Source organism: Rutidosis leptorrhynchoides, chromosome 1 (genome assembly GCF_046630445.1).
Source record: "Rutidosis leptorrhynchoides isolate AG116_Rl617_1_P2 chromosome 1, CSIRO_AGI_Rlap_v1, whole genome shotgun sequence".
Classification (NCBI taxonomy): Eukaryota; Viridiplantae; Streptophyta; class Magnoliopsida; order Asterales; family Asteraceae; genus Rutidosis; species Rutidosis leptorrhynchoides.
In genome coordinates, this window is record NC_092333.1 from 712,925,374 (window position 1) to 712,943,421 (window position 18,048).

General features: G+C 33.6%; 1 non-coding gene across 1 annotated transcript; it reads left to right on the top strand.

The window, feature by feature from the left end:
- Positions 1 to 17,533: 17,533 nt before the first annotated feature.
- Positions 17,534 to 17,640, top strand: LOC139887111 (small nucleolar RNA R71). The gene has a single exon (XR_011772956.1). It is a non-coding gene; the product is annotated as a small nucleolar RNA R71 (small nucleolar RNA).
- Positions 17,641 to 18,048: the final 408 nt, after the last annotated feature.

The following is an 18,048-nucleotide window of genomic DNA, read 5'->3' on the forward strand; positions in this document are numbered from 1 at the left end:
TATATTTATGACTGATGGACTGTTATGGACAAAAACCAGACAGACATATTAAATAATCCAGGACAAAGGACAATTAACCCATGGGCATAAAACTAAAATCAACACGTCAAACATCATAATTACGGAAGTTTAAATAAGCATAATTCTTTTATCTCATATTTAATTTCCTTTATTTTATATTTAATTGCACTTCTAATTATCGCACTTTTATTGTTATTGTATTTAATTGCACTTTTAATTATCGTACTTTTTAATTATCGCAAGTTTATTTTATCGCACTTTTATTTATCGCAATTTCATTATCGTTATTTACTTTACGCTTTAAATTAAGTCTTTTATTTATTTAATATTTTACATTTTGTTTTAACTGCGACTAAAGTTTTAAAATCGACAAACCGGTCATTAAACGATAAAAAACCCCCTTTATAATAATAATATTACTTATATATATATATATTTGTATTTTTATAAAATAAAACTAATATAGCGTTAAACTTTGATTAAAAGATTTTCCCTGTGGAACGAACCGGACTTACTAAAAACTACACTACTGTACGATTAGGTACACTGCCTATAAGTGTTGTAGCAAGGTTTAAGTATATCCATTCAATAAATAAATAAATATCTTGAGTAAAATTGTATCGTATTTAATAGTATTTCCTTGTAAAATATAAGCTATTTTATATACACCTCGCATAACATCAAGTATTTTTGGCGCCGCTGCCGGGGATTTTTCTTGCTTAAAAACCGAAAGCGCAACGCTAAATAAAAAAAAGATTTTTATTTTTAGTTTACTTTTATTAAAATACGCTTTTGTAAAAATACGTTTTAATATATTCGAAAATATAAAAAGAAAAACAAAAATATAAATATTTTTAAGAGTTTGTTAAATATTTAAGTTCTATAAAAGTTTCTTTATATTTATTTTATAAAAATATAAGTTTTATTTAATTTATAAAAATATATTATATATATATTTAAAACAGAAAAAATAAACACAGCAAAATAAAAAAATAAAAAATAAACTCTCGGGCCTGCTACTGTAGCAGCCCGTAACCTGGCCCAAAATCCTGGCTCATGCGATCGCATGAGCCCGAAGGCATAAACTCATGCGATCGCATGAGAGTGTCTGACACGCCAACAGGAAACCCTAACTGCATTAATTACGGTGTATTATTATTATTATTATTTAATAAACCCTAATTAGGTTTTAATATTTTATTATTTAGTTTAATTTTAGTTTTTAATTTATTTTATATTTAGTTAAATTAGTTTATTTAAATTGTAAAATTAATAGTTTTATTAAATAAATAATATAAAAATAATATTTTTATAAAAAATTGTCCTTTTTACAACTTTTAGTATTTTTTTTATATTTTGTCCCTTTTTAATTGTTTTAGTGTAATATTTGTATTTTTCGCTCGTATTTAGTTTTTAAACATAGTTTTTCCCATAGTTATTTTTATTTCTAGATTTTTAGGCTTTGCCGTAAAATCCCTTAAGTGCTTTTTCTTTAGACTAAGATTTAGGTGCTTTAGAATTTTGCGACGCCTTTTTAAGTTTTAGTACCTTTTTAAGATATTGCCATTTGGGATATAGTTTTACTTGTAAGCTTTAATATTTTTAGACGCCTTTTACCTATGTATCAATTATCATTCCAATTAGTAATCTTAATTTGCGATTATAATTTTAAGTTAGTGATAGTAATAAGGTTGGGTTAGTCGAGTGTTTTTAAGTTTTATAGTCATTCTCTGTTTCTTTCATTTTACGACGCCTTTTTCAATTTTTTTTCTTCTTCTTTTTCGACCTTTTTCGACGTACTTTCTTTTTCTTTCTTATTTCTCGCCATTCTAGTTTTTAGGACATAGATTTTTATTCTACTTCTTATCTAAATTTCTTAAAATTACGAAAATTTATTTTAAGTGGTTAAATTGATAGACATCAAAATTTTCTGGTTCGTAGTAATAGTTGGATTTGTACGTGGACCGGGTTATTGGAGCCAAACAGTCCTCAATTATATTGAGACCAAACGAATCCTGCCCCTCTGCTGCATCTTTTGGCTATTCGAAACGTGGGCAAAATCAGAAAAGTCTATTAATTGGATAACTTATATAATTTTTCTTTCCTTTTAAAAAACTAATAGGATATTCAGTGAATGCACCGAGCAAGACGTTCACCACCTTTTGTACGTTCACCACCTGTAACTAGATCAAGACATCTAGCAAATATTACCGCCGTTGATTTTCCTTTAGAATCGTCATCCAGTCGACCAAGTACTCCAATTCAAATTTCCGATAATTCATTTTTTGAACCCGACCTCACAATTGAGAATCCGGAGAATATTCAGGGACAATTCGTAGATCCTGAACCATTAATTTTTTCTCCGGAATCACCAATCATTCAAACAGAGATTGTTGAGGAACGAACCATTAAATCAGAATCCTCTAGTGATTCGGATTCAACAAATTCAATCATGGAAAATCTAGAACCTTTAAGTATGGAAGACCGAATGAGAGCTAAACGCACTGGCCAAGGTCACGCAATTACTCATCCAGACATTAATGCGCCAGATTATGAAATCAAAGGATAAATTCTACATATGGTGACTAATCAATGCCAATTTAGTGGTGCGCCGAAGGAAGATCCAAACGAACATCTTCGTACCTTTAATAGGATCTGCACACTATTTAAAATAAGAGAAGTTGAGGATGAACAGATATATCTCATGTTATTTCCCTGGACTTTAAAGGGAGAAGCCAAAGATTGGTTGGAATCGTTACCTGAAGGGGCGATTGATACATGGGACGTTTTAGTTGAAAAATTTCTTAAACAATTCTTTCCGGCATCTAAAGCCGTAAGACTTCAAGGAGAAATTGTTACGTTCACACAGAAGCCGAATGAAACTCTATATGAGGCGTGGACTAGATTTGGAAAGTTGTTAAGAGGATGTCCACAACATGGTTTAGACACCTGTCAAATAGTACAAATATTCTACCAAGGATGCGACATCACTACAAGGAAAGACATCGATATAGCAGCTGGTGGTTCTATTATGAAGAAAACCGAAACTGATGCTTATAAAATTATTGATAATACTGCTTCCCACTCACATGAGTGGCACCAAGAAAAATATATCGTTAGATCATCTAAAGCAGCTAGAGCCGATTCTAGCCATGACTTAGATTCTATTTCTGCAAAGATAGATGCTGTCGAGAGACGAATGGAAAAGATGACTAAAGATATCCACTCAATACGAATTAGTTGTGAGCAGTGTGGAGGACCACATTTGATAAAAGATTGTCTCAGTATTGAATTAACAATGGAACAAAGAGAGAATGTTTCATATCTAAACCAAAGGCTTGGAAATAATTATCAGAATAATTATCAACCGCCAAGACTGATCTACAATCAAAACCAGAATTATAATCGAAATATTCCATACAACAACCAACAAGGTCCTAACAATCAACAAGTATCCAATAATACTTACAATCAGCAAAGACCTAATTTTCAAAACAAACCACCACAAACCGATGATAAAAAGTCGAATTTAGAAGATATGATGACAAAGCTAGTTGAAACTCAAACGCAGTTTTTCACATCTCAAAAACAAACTAATGAACAAAATGCTCAAGCATTTAGAAATCAACAGGCTTCTATTCAAAACTTGGAACAAGACGTAAGTAACCTAGCAAGGTTAATAGGTGAAAGAAAACCGGGAAGTTTACCTAGTGATACAAATGCTAACCCTCGGAATGAAACAGCTAAAGCCATTACCACAAGAAGTGGTACAACACTTAAACCACCTGAAATACCTGTAACTTCTGATGAAACTATTCCTACTCCACAAGAACCACAACCTGAACAAGATAAGGAAAAAGAACCGGTAGTTGAAAAGGTTAATGAAGATAACACAGTTAAGGTTAAACCTTATGTTAAACCATACCAACCACCACTTCCTTACCCGAGTAAAATGAAGAAAGAGAAACTTGAAGCCGAGCAATCAAAATTCTTGGATATGTTTAAACAGATAAATGTAAATCTTCCTTTCATTGATGTGATTTCAGGAATGCCTAGATATGCTAAATTTTTGAAAGATCTAATCTCAAATAGAAAGAAAATGGAAGAACTCTCGGCCATTACTATGAATGCTAATTGTTCAGCAGTGCTGTTGAATAAGATACCAGAAAAACTATCTGATCCAGGAAGTTTCACAATTCCATGTTTTCTGGGTAGTCTTAGTTCAATAGAAGCATTGGCAGACTTAGGTGCTAGTATAAATTTAATGCCGTATTCACTATACACTAAACTAGACCTTGGAGAATTGAAACCAACCAGAATAAGTATACAACTAGCCGATCGATCAATAAAATATCCTACAGGGATAATGGAGAACATGCTAGTTAAAGTTGGTACTTTAGTATTTCCAGTAGATTTTGTTGTTCTGGACATGGAAGAAGATTCTCAAGTTCCTCTCATATTAGGAAGACCATTCTTAAACACGGCTAAAGCAATGATAGACGTGTTCGGTAAGAAATTGACCCCAAGTATAGAGGACGAGAGTGTTACCTTTTCAGTTGATAGAGCAATGCAACAACCGCAATCTGCAGATGATACATGTTATTATATTCAAACTATAGATTCACATGCAGAATTGTTAGAAGAATTTCCAGAATTACAAGGAACAGGAGAATGTTCTTTAGGAGAAGGAACTGAACCAATTAATGAAGCTGAAATGTTAGCTACACTAATAGCTAATGGATATGAACCAACAACAGAAGAAATTTGATGTTATGCGAGGTGTATATAAAATAGCTTTTAAATTTTAGAAAAAAATACTATTAAATACGATACAATTTTACACAAGATATTTATTTATTTATAGAATGGATATACTTAAACCTTGCTACAACACTTATAGGCAGTGTACCTAATCGTACAGTAGTGTAGTTTTTAGTAAGTCCGGTTCGTTCCACAGGGAAAATCTTTAAACAAAGCTTAACGCTATATTAGTTTACTTTTATAAAAATACAAATGTATATATAAGTAATATTATTATTATAAAGGGGGGTTTTTACTGTTTAATGACCGGTTTGTCGATTTTAATTCTTCAGTCGCAGTTAAAACCAAATGTAAAATATTAAATAAAAGACTTAATTTAAAGCGTAAAGTAAATAACGATAATGAAATTACGAATAATAAAAGTGCGATAAAATAAACTTGCGATAATTAAAAAGTACGATAATTAAAAGTGCAATTAAATACAATAACAATAAATAAAAGTGCTATAATTAGAAGTGCAATTAAATATGAAATAAAGGAAATTAAATATGAAATAAAAGAATTATGCTTATTTAAACTTCCGTAATCATGATGTTTGACGTGTTGATTTTAGTTTTATGCCCATGGGTTAATTGTCCTTTGTCCTGGATTATTTAATATGTCCGTCTAGTTTTTGTCCATAACAGTCCATCAGTCATAAATATAAAGTGCGAGTGTCCTCGTCAAATTATCCTTACACCCGAAGTTAAATATTCCAACTAATTGGGGACTTAAACTATAACAAGGTTTTATTACTTTGTTTAATAATTACACCAGGATGTCGACTGAGTGTAACCCAAGGTTTTAATACTTTGTTAACAATTATGCCAAGTGTCCTTGTACATAATTTCACCCCTGTTTTAATAATTCTAGTGGCTATTAATCCATTCCCGTGTCCGGTTAAATGAACGATTATTCGTACATATAAATATCCCGCCCATCATGTCCGATTGAGTGTATATGGTTATTTATAGGGACGTCCAATTGTAAATCTTTATATTAACATTAACAAACTATCATTTAGTTAAATAAATATAAAGCCCATTAATAGCCCATAGTCTAATTTCCACAAGTGTCGTTCTTTTGTCCAAACTCCAATTATGGTACAAAGCCCAATTACCCAATTTTAGTAATTAGCCCAACATCATGATTACTTCGAATTAAATAAGCATAATAATAACTTAGCTACGAGACATTAAATTAAAAAGGTTGAACATAACTTACAATGATTAAAAATAGCATAGCGTTACACGGACAGAATTGGGACTTACACCCTTACAACATTCGCTAACATACCCTTATTATTAGAATTATAATTAAAATTAAAATTAAAATATAAATTATAAATATAAATATTACGTATGAATGGAGAAGAGAAAAGATATATTTATTTTGGCCAAAACGCGTTGAATTTATAAGACCTGGGCTGGATTTCAGAGCCATGCGATCGCATGGCTTTTGTGCCTCCAGGCCATGCGATCGCATGGCCAGCTGGGAGAAGTCACATTTCTTTGTTTTCTTTCTTGCCGACGTTTATAAATAATAATATAATATATAAATAATTATAAGAATTATTTAAATATTATATTTTATTTATGTGCATAGTTAACTTGTAATTTTTAGTCCGTTGCGTCGAGCGTTGAGAGTTGACTCTGGTCCCGGTTCCGGATTTTCGAACGTCCTTGCGTACAATTTAATATCTTGTACTTTGCGTTTTGAATCTTGTACTCTTGTAATTTTGAGACGTTTCTTATCAATAATTGGAACCTCATTGATTGTATTTTGTACTTTTGAGCTTTTTGGTCGTTTGCGTCTTCAATTCGTCGAATCTGTCTTTTGTCTTCACCTTTTATTATTTAAACGAATATCACTTGTAAATAGGAGAATTGTAACTAAAAGCTTGTCTTTCTTGAGGAATAATGCTATGAAATATATGTTCGTTTTTAGCATTATCAAATATTCCCACACTTGAGCGTTGCTTGTCCTCAAGCAATATAGTCTTGAAATACAAGAATCACTTCTTTATTCTTCACATTTTGTACATCAGTGATTTCAATACGGAGGTATAAACAATGGTAGTAACGATGTGGTTTACAGTCCCACATGACTATAAAATTTAGATCCATTAAGGAAATTGGATCTTTATGAAAACATTTGATCTTTTGAAAATTAAATCTAGTTTTTACCCTAGATAAGTTTTCCGGAATAACCCTTCACCGGTGTTTGCAAAATATTTTTGTGGGCTTGGTGGGTTTCAGATTTGAAAATTTTAGCTCAAAACTTGCGGTTTTGTGTCACCCACTTGCTAACCTTGTATTAGGAAAGCAACACGTCCACTTTACTTGTCCCGTATATTACCTTTCAGTAAACTACCGTCCGGTTGTAAAGGAAAGCGTTGAACAAGCAACTGTTAAGGCAATGTCCCCTGACATGCTTTTAATTATGGTCTATAACGTGTCGGACGCAATTACTATCCTTTGTAGGAGCAATAGTAAAGCTCATCCTTATAATTTGTCGGTCTGGCACAAGGTCCTGTCTTTGACCATGCTATGCAACCACCGTTCTTACGGTTGACACCCGATTTGGTTCAGATGACCTAATGAATTCCCGGTAAATTCCTAGGATTTTACATTCAATGGTAATGAACGCATTGAAAATGGGTTTTCAGAAAACAAATCGGTTTATAATTTGATCAAAATATTTTCTCGTTCAAGCTTGAGTTTATATATCATTGAAATCCATGAGTTTGAATTCTCAATCTTTAAGGTCAATCTCTAGGATTGAGTAATATCAGGCTTAAAAGCTGATTTTTAATCTTTAAGGAGATTATCCTTTCTGGGGATCTGATTCATTAGTCTTATCCAGCTAATTTGCACGGTGCCCTCCCCATTTTACAAGACAGATCCTCTCATGGTTAGGATAAGTCTGACCACTTGGCGACCCTGTTTGATGCTGAGGTCCGTGGATTTCCTGCTGATTTTAGTGATGACTTTTCTAGGTTTTTCGTCAACCTACAGCTGGTCTGGACGACAACTTCATGACCTAAATCAAGAAGCGTGTTTCTTTTTCGGAAGACTTTACTTCCTTTTAATGATGGAATTGATTCATCGTGTAGATCCATTTCTTCTTTTCTTTCATCAGGTAAAATAGTTTAGTTTAGTCCAAAGCAAAAGTATTTTCAGTTATTTGTTACAGAAATATGTGACATATGTTTAAGATAACTTGGTAATTTTTCCCACACTTGGCTTTTATTTTCCTTTTTACTGTCCTCTATTCCATTTTAAATGAATTTTAACATTTTGGTTTGTTTCTCAATTTATGTGCTTTCTGAGGTAACAATAATTTCGGTGTTAACACCTAGTTTTATCGTTCATAAATATGTATAAACATGATTTTGAGTTCATTTAATTGAAAATTTTGAAAATGGGTTTTACTAGAATTGGGTAGTTAGTATATAAGACTAGGGCTGTTCTTTATCATCAGAGAGCACTAGATTCTAATACAACTACTACGTTACTAGTATTTTTAATGGTAACCTAGTGTTTAAGATAAAAATTTTAAAAAATCCAAAAGAATTTAACCCCTTCCCACACTTAAGATCTTGCAATGCCCTCATTTGCAAGAAATCAGTAACAATTTAAATTATTGAGGGTGATTAGCGTAAAAATGATTAAATTTTACCAAAGTTTCCAAACATATTGGCGTTTGGTTGCTGAATGATAAATGTGCATATCATTTGTTCATTTCGTCTGTTGTTACATCACATTTATTTGTCATCTTGTCGTCAAAATTAGTAGCTTTTGCTGAACTTAATGCCAGTCTTTGAAAATGCGCTGTTTTACCCTGTTTTGTACAATTTACAATATACATACATACAAATATAAACATGCATGACAATTTGAAATGGGACTTAATATCCCACTTTCAAATCCTAAATGTGAAATATTAGCACACAATAATAATAAAAATGATAAAGATTACATAAGTATATTCAATAACATAAGTTTAAACATGAATAAACAAAAAGATAAAAACATATAAATCATATAAATAACCAAATGAAACTAAATCAGTCTGGATATGGGTTTCAGTTCATCTCGTCAGGTGGGTTCCATTGTTGGTTATAGGTGTTATGATAGGCTTGGTTATAGTCATACCGGTTAAAGGGTGGTCGGATATCGGGGCTATGTGGCGGAAAATTAGCAGGTCGAGTAGGTACATAGTTATTTGGTACCTGATATGATAGCTGGCTCATGATTTGGTGCTGATGAACTAACCAGCTATCGTGTTGGCGTCGCCTATAATCCTCGTATACTCGCTCGGAGTTCCACTGCTCATACATACTATGTCTGGCCGCGTTCGTCATTGCTTCCTCATCTATACGAACGTGGACGTCAAGAATAGCATCTTGAAAGACATCCCTAATGTCTTCCGCCTCCTCCATTTCCTCGTCTGAGCCTCTCTCTACCTGAGGATGAGATCCCTCATAGGGTACTGCCTGGTTACGTCTACTTTTCAATACCTTAGCACCCACATAAACTTTCAATCCTAAGGGCTCAACCTGTTCTCTACAAAGCTGTAATGGACCCCCTTGGTTCCTATCAACACCTAAATACTCTCCAATGAGAGTAACAAAAATACCTCCTCCTATTATACTCCCGTCCTGCATTCCCTCTACCATTTTAGATAAATAAAAAGCAACACAGTAAGGGATATTGACAAAGCTTCTAGGATCCCGAATACACTTTAGGTAGAATAAATCATGCAAGGTAATTTTTTCTTTATTATGACCTCTCTGTGTAATCGAGTTAGCCAAAAATCTATGAATAATACGAAGCTCGGCTCTGTCAATATGTGTATAGGAGTGTCCCCCTGCTAGTGTAAAAACATCAAAATGTGACATACGCCTCCAAATGGCGTCAGCGTCAAAGTTACTATCTACCCTTTCACCATAATGAATCAAATTGGTACAATCGGGTAATAGCAACTCACCAGGAGTATATATCTGTAAGGCCCTGGCCATGTCCAGCATGGACATTCTGTACATCCTACCGCCAAAGATAAACCTAAGAAATCTTCTATCATCTATTCTAACTATATTTGTTTCAAGTGATACAGTACTCATCAACTCAACACACCATTCCTTATATACAGGTCTACGAATGGTGAAAAGACGTTCCCAATCTTTAAAGAAGAACTGCCATACCTTTGAACTAAAAGCTGTCTAACACGGTTAGCTAGATGGACCGTTTCCAAAGGGGCCCAATCGATTACCCTTGGCACCTCTACATTTTTTGTTACCAATTTGAATTTGTTCCTTGGATATGTCTCGTAATCTCTCCATCTCCTATCAAATCTCAGATTAGGATGCAGAGTGTGCTCAGGAATCGTTGAGAATTCTACTGGCGGCCTCATTGGGAATACTATGAATTCATCAACAAACTGTACCGGATCATAATAAGGTATGTGCTGATCAGGCTGTTGTTGTGGTTCTTGTTGTGGTTCTTGTTCGTATTGCATTTCTGGTTCTGGTTCTGGTGCTGGTCGTCTAGATGATGATGCTCCTGAACCTCCAGTATCGGCTTTCTGCAAAACACATTAAACACAAAATTTGTGCATCCAAATATGCATTAGTGTTAGCAAAATAACAACTTAAAACAATCACTATAACATGTTAAATCAAAATTAAACCTATACACATTTTCACAATTTTTCACAATTCTACACTTTTCAAATAAGCACATATGAAAATGTATACAAAATTCATAAGCATTTAACTCAAATAACATATCAAAATAGTCATTACTAATAATTAAACAAGTCTCAAATGGCAATTACATCAAATTAATCAAGTTCATGAATTTTGGACTTAAAAAGTCCACTTTAATCTCCAAAAATCATGTTTAGGATCATTGTTTGGATCATTTAACTATCTAAACATGTTACACTACTCAATTTAGCAATAATTCAAGACAAAAATCGGCCATAACCTGTTTATATCAAAAAGCCCCAAATTGCCCAAGAACACAAACCCTAGATTTCTAAAAATTTTGAAGTTTTTGGCTTCAAATCATGTTAAATAGCATCAATCTAGGTTATACATGCATAAAATACTAACAATTTAACACTAATTACACTAGAAATTAACAAAATTGCATTAGGTAAAAAATTGGTAATTATCACAAAAACTAGGAATTTATAGAGTTTAGGGGTGTAATTTTTACCAATTTGCTGAAGAATGAGAATCTAGGCATGATTAGAGCAAGAAAAATGATGAATTACGGTGAAAAATAGCGAATTTTAGAGAGGATTTTGGGGTTGGTTCATGGTTGAGTGTGTGTTTTGTGGATGAAGAGCAGAACTCGCTGTCTATTTGTTTCTGGCCTGCATTTGGTCCCCATGCGATCGCATGGGTTCCAAGTGCAAACCCCATGCGATCGCATGGGGTGCCGGCTACAGTAATTTCATGTTTTTTTTTAACTTATATAAAACCTTATACTTTATAAAACTTATAATTAATTAAATTTTAAAAAATTTGTTTTCCTTTAGGAGCGAGGGCGTTTCAGATCGTTGTCCTAGTCTGTCCCTCGACAAAATTTTAAAATTTGTCAAATCAAAGCGTGGTTTTTAAAAGTAAAGATTTTTTTTTGGGTTTTTTAATGTTTTTGGCATACTTTAATTCAATAAGATTAAAAATAATGATAATAAAAGTTCTCGTCCCTCCCTCGGGTAAAGCAATTTCGGTTCAATGACCTAGTCTTCAACTTACGACGAATTTTAAAAATCATATTTTTAACTTAATGAGATAAAGTAAATTTTTGTTTTTAAATTCACACCAAACTTAAAATAAAAATTCATATTATAAAATCACACCAAACTTATATTATATTTTTCAAATATTTACAATTTTAAATATATTGTTTTTACAAAGTTTACAATATTAATTTAAGATTTATATATTAATTTTAAAAACATGGTAAAAATAAAATTAAAAATCTTTTTGGCTTTTTATCCCACTTTAATCAATCAAATATTATCAAAAATATGCGCCCCTCTTTTCGGTAAAGTAATTTCGGTTCCATGACCTAATTTAACTCATGACGAATTTTTGAAATATTTTGGGTTGATTGATTAAAGATATTTATAACTTAAGAATAAACGTTAAATTTCGCAGTGATGTAATAAATTTTTGTATGATATCAATAATTTCGGTCGCCAAACCTAATTTTATTTAATACCAATTTAATACTTTATACCGAACAAATTAGCATTTATTATCAAAAGGTTAAAAATAAAAAAAATAAAAACTGTACAGACATACCTGTGAGATAGTATTATTAGTTATATGATCTATCCCATTCATAAGATAGTCGGTTTAATTGGTTTTCCATAGCTACATAGGCGTAACCTCGAGCATTCAGTGTTTTTTCTTCTAAACATATGAACGGTCCGTCTCTGCATAAAGTAACAAATTCGGTATTTGAATAGGTTTGATTATTTGAACATTTACCTCCATGTGACCATTTTCCGCATTTGTGACATCTTTCAAGGTGTCGTGATCTTCTTTTCGCTGCGGATTTTGATTTTCCTTTACCAAATTGTAACTTATTATCTTCGCATCTGGATTCTTTTCTTACTCCGTCCAATCTTTCTCTGATTACTGATACTATTTCACTCGGTAGTGTGTCATTATTACGTTTAGTGATCAAAGCGTGTAGCATTAGACCATGGTTTAGTTCACAGGTAGTCTTCATTTCCTAAAAAAATAAAAATTCAGAATGGGGGGAGAAGACTAGTTCTTTAGGGTCTGCTAGGGAAAGACCATTCGGGTTCCATTTTCTAGAACTACACGAAAACAGACAATCTAACTCTAACAGAAATACATATTATCCTTTTAAGACTTGATTTTCCCCACACTTAGTTATCTGTGGTATCGAAATCGTGATTAACTTCATTGTCGAATTCCATCGGACTATCTATGTAGTGTTTAACTCTGTGACCATTAACTTTAAATTCAATCCCATTTGAATTTATTAATTCTATCGTTCCGTATGGGAAAACTCTTTTGACTATGAATGGTCCAGACCATCTTGATTTCAATTTTCCAGGAAATAGCTTGAATCGTGAATTGAAAAGAAGAACTCTGTCTCCTTCTTTAAATTCTTTTAAACTTCTGATTCTTTTATCATGCCATTTCTTCGTTCTTTCTTTATAGATTAACGAATTTTCGTATGCTTCATGTCTTAATTCTTCTAATTCATTTAGTTTACTTAATCGTAGACGTCCAGCTTCATGTATATCAAGATTACATGTCTTCAAAGCCCAAAATGCTTTGTGTTCAATTTCTACTAGAATATGACATGCTTTTCCATAAACAAGTCTAAAAGGTGTGGTTCCAATTGGAGTTTTGTAGGCTGTTCTAAAAGCCCAGAGTGCATCCTCCAATTTAATGGACCATTCCTTCGGATTTGATCCTACGGTTTTCTCTAGAATACGTTTTAAAGCTCGGTTGGTATTTTCAACTTGTCCACTTGTTTGTGGATGATATGCGGTGGAGATTTTATGAGTTACTCCATATCTTTTAAGAACTTTCTCAAGTTGATTATTACAAAAATGAGTACCCCGATCACTTATTAAAGCTTTCGGTGTTCCAAACCTTGCAAAAAGACGTTTTAAAAAGTTGACTACAACTCGTGCATCGTTAGTTGGGAGAGCTTGTGCTTCCGCCCATTTAGATACATAATCAATGGCTACGAGAATATAGAGATTATTATGAGATTTTGGAAATGTACCCATAAAGTCAATACCCCAAATGTCAAATACTTCGCATACTTGAATGACATTTTGTGGCATTTCATCACGTTGACTTATTTTTCTGGCCCTTTGACAAGCATCACAGGATTTGCAAAGAAGGTGTGCGTCTTTGTAAATTGTAGGCCAATAGAATCCAGCTTCATAAACTTTTCTTGCTGTTAATTGAGGCCCATAATTCCCTCCTGTTGGTCCTGTGTGACAATGGTTTAATATTTTACTGGCTTCATCTCCGAATACACATCGGCGTATTATTCCATCTGGACAACTTTTAAACAAATGTGGATCTTCCCAGAAATAGTGTTTTTTATCACTGAAGAATTTCTTTCGTTTTTGGTACGATAATCCTTTTTCAAGGAATCCACATACTAAGTAGTTTGCATAGTCTGCAAACCATGGTATTTCATTATAATCTATCTTCAATAGATATTCATCAGGAAAGTTGTCTTGTATGGCCGATTCATTTAGAACTTCTAACTCAGGATTTTCAAGACGAGAAAGATGATCAGCGGCGAGATTTTCTGCTCCTCTTTTATCTCGGATTTCAATATCGAACTCTTGTAAGAGTAAGATCCAACGGATTAATCTTGGTTTAGCATCTTGTTTCGAAAATAGGTATCTAAGAGCAGAATGGTCGGTATAGACCACCGTTTTTGCTAGAACGAGATATGATCGAAATTTGTCAAAAGCAAAGACAATAGCAAGGAGTTCTTTTTCAGTAGTTGTATAGTTCGTTTGTGCTCCTTGTAACGTCTTACTAGCATAATATATAGGTTGAAATCGTTTTTCAATCCTTTGTCCTAAAACGGCTCCCATTGCAAAATCACTTGCATCGCACATTAGTTCAAATGGTAGATTCCAATTTGGTGTTATCATGATCGGCGCATTAGTTAGTTTCTCTTTAAGAATATTAAAAGATTTGATACACTCATCTGAAAAGATGAATGGAGCATCTTTTTCTAGGAGTTTATTCATAGGAGTGGCAATTTTAGAAAAATCTTTTATGAAACGTCGGTAAAATCCGACATGCCCTAGAAAACTCCTAACTCCTCTAACATTGGTGGGATGTGGAAGTTTAGCAATTACATCTACTTTAGCTCTATCCACTTCAATTCCTTCTTTTGAAATTTTATGTCCAAGAACGATGCCTTCTTTAACCATGAAATGGCATTTTTCCCAATTAAGTACTAGATTTGATTGTTCGCATCTAATAAGCATTCGTTCAAGATTAGCTAGACATGTTTCAAATGTATCACCGAAGACTGAAAAGTCGTCCATGAAAACTTCCATGCATTCTTCTATCATGTCGTAAAAAATCGCCATCATGCACCTTTGAAAGGTTGCAGGGGCGTTGCAAAGTCCAAATGGCATGCGTTTGTAAGCAAAAGTACCATAAGGGAACGTGAATGTGGTTTTCTCTTGATCTTCGGGTGCTATTGGAATTTGAAAATATCCGGAAAATCCATCTAGAAAACAATAGTAACTATTTCCGGCTAATCTTTCCAACATTTGATCAATGAAAGGTAAGGGAAAGTGATCTTTTCTGGTGGCGTCATTTAATTTTCTATAATCAATACATACACGCCATCCTGTTACAGTCCTAGTAGGAATAAGCTCATTTTTTTCATTTGTAATGATAGTCATGCCACCCTTCTTAGGTACGCATTGAATTGGGCTTACCCATGGACTATCAGAAATTGGATATATCAAACCTGCATCTAGCAGTTTAATAATTTCTTTCTTAACTACATCTTGCATATTAGGATTTAGTCTTCGTTGGCGTTGCACATACGTTTTATGACCTTCTTCCATAAGGATTTTATGTGTGCAATACGAAGGACTTATTCCTTTAATATCATGAATCTTCCATGCAATGGCTGGTTTATGAGCTTTCAACACAGAAATGAGTTGTGATTTCTCATTTTCAGTAAGAGTAGACGATATTATTACAGGTAATTCAGATTCACCATGTAAATAAGCGTATTCCAAATGGTTTGGAAGTGGCTTTAACTCTAATTTCGGAGGTTCTTCTATCGATGATTTGTATCGATATCTGTCTTCTTCTTTTAGCATTTGGATTTCTTCTGTTGTTGGTTCATATCCATTAGCTATTAGTGTAGCTAACATTTCAGCTTCATCAATTTGTTCTGTTCCTTCTCCTAAAGAACATTCTCCTGTTCCTTGTAATTCTGGAAATTCTTCTAATAATTCTGCATATGCATCTATAGTTTGAATATAATAACATGAATCATCTGCAGATTGCGGTTGTTGCATTGCTCTATCAACTGAAAAGGTAACACTCTCGTCCTCTATACTTAGGGTTAGTTTCTTACCGAACACGTCTATCATTGCTTTAGCCGTGTTTAAGAATGGTCTTTCTAATATGAGAGGAACTTGAGAATCTTCTTCCATGTCCAGAACAACAAAATCTACTGGAAATACTAAAGTACCAACTTTAACTAGCATGTTTTCCATTATCCCTCTAGGATATTTTATTGATCGATCGGCTAGTTGTATGCTTATTCTTGTTGGTTTCAATTCTCCAAGGTCTAGTTTAGCGTATAGTGAATACGGCATTAGATTTATACTAGCACCTAAGTCTGCCAATGCTTCTATTGAACTAAGACTACCTAGAAAACATGGAATTATGAAACTTCCTGGATCAGATAGTTTTTCTGGTATCTTATTCAACAGCACTGCTGAACAATTAGCATTCATAGTAACAGCCGAGAGTTCTTCCATTTTCTTTCTATTTGTGATTAGATCTTTCAAGAATTTAGCATATCTAGGCATTCCTGAAATCACATCAATGAAAGGAAGATTTACATTTATCTGTTTAAACATATCCAAGAATTTGGATTGCTCGACTTCAAGTTTCTCTTTTTTCATTTTACTCGGGTAAGGAAGTGGTGGTTGGTATGGTTTAACATAAGGTTTATCCTTAGCTGTGTTATCTTCATTAACCTTTTCAACTACCGGTTCTTTTTCCTTATCTTGATCAGGTTTTGGTTCTTGTGGAGTAGGAATAGCTTCATCAGAAGTTACAGGTATTTCAGGTGGTTTAAGTGTTGTACCACTTCTTGTGGTAATGGCTTTAGCTGTTTCATTCCGGGGGTTAGCATTTGTATCACTAGGTAGACTTCCCGGTTTTCTTTCACCTATTAACCTTGCTAGGTTACTTACTTCTTGTTCCAAGTTTTGAATAGAAGCTTGTTGATTTCTAAATGCTTGAGCATTTTGTTCATTGGTTTGTTTTTGAGATGTGAAAAACTGCGTTTGAGTTTCAACTAGCTTCGTCATCATATCTTCTAAATTCGGCTTTTTATCATCGGTTTGTTGTGGTGGTTTGTTTTGAAAATTAGGTCTTTGCTGATTGTAAGTATTGTTGGATACTTGTTGATTGCTAGGACCTTGTTGGTTGTTGTATGGAATATTTCGGTTATAGTTCTGGTTTTGATTGTAAATCGGTCTTGGAGGTTGATAATTATTCTGATAATTATTTCCAGGCCTTTAGTTTATGTATGAAATATTCTCTCTTTGTTCCATCGTTAATTCAATACTGAGACAATCTTTTGTCAAATGTGGTCCTCCACACTGCTCACAACTAATTCGTATTGAGTGAATATCCTTAGTCATCTTTTCCATTCGTCTCTCGACAGCATCTATCTTTGCGGAAATGGAATCTAAGTCATGGCTAGAATCGGCTCTAGCTGCTTTAGATGATCTAACGATAACTTTTTCTTGGTGCCACTCATGTGAGTGGGAAGCAGTGTTATCAATAATTTTATAAGCATCAGTTTCGGTTTTCTTCATAATGGAACCACCAGCTGCTATATCTATGTCTTTCCTTGTAGTGATGTCGCATCCTTGGTAGAATATTTGTACTATTTGGCAGGTGTCTAAACCATGTTGCGGACATCCTCTTAATAACTTTCCAAATCTTTTTCACGCCTCATATAGAGTTTCATTTGGCTTCTGTGTAAACGTAACAATTTCTCCTTGAAGTCTTACGGCTTTAGATGCCGGAAAGAATTGTTTAAGAAATTTTTCAACTAAAACGTCCCATGTATCAATCGCTCCTTCAGGTAATGATTCCAACCAATCTTTGGCTTCTCCCTTTAAAGTCCAGGGAAATAACATGAGATATATCTGTTCATCCTCCACTTCTCGGATTTTAAATAGTGTGCAGATCCTATTAAAGGTACGAAGATGTTCATTTGGATCTTCCTTCGGTGCACCACTAAATTGGCATTGATTAGTCACCATGTGTAGAATTTGTCCTTTGATTTCATAATCTGGCGCATTAATGTCTGGATGAGTAATTGCGTGACCTTGGCCAGTGCGTTTAGCTCTCATTCGGTCTTCCATACTTAAAGGTTCTGTTACTTCCATAATTGAATTTGTTGAATCAGAATC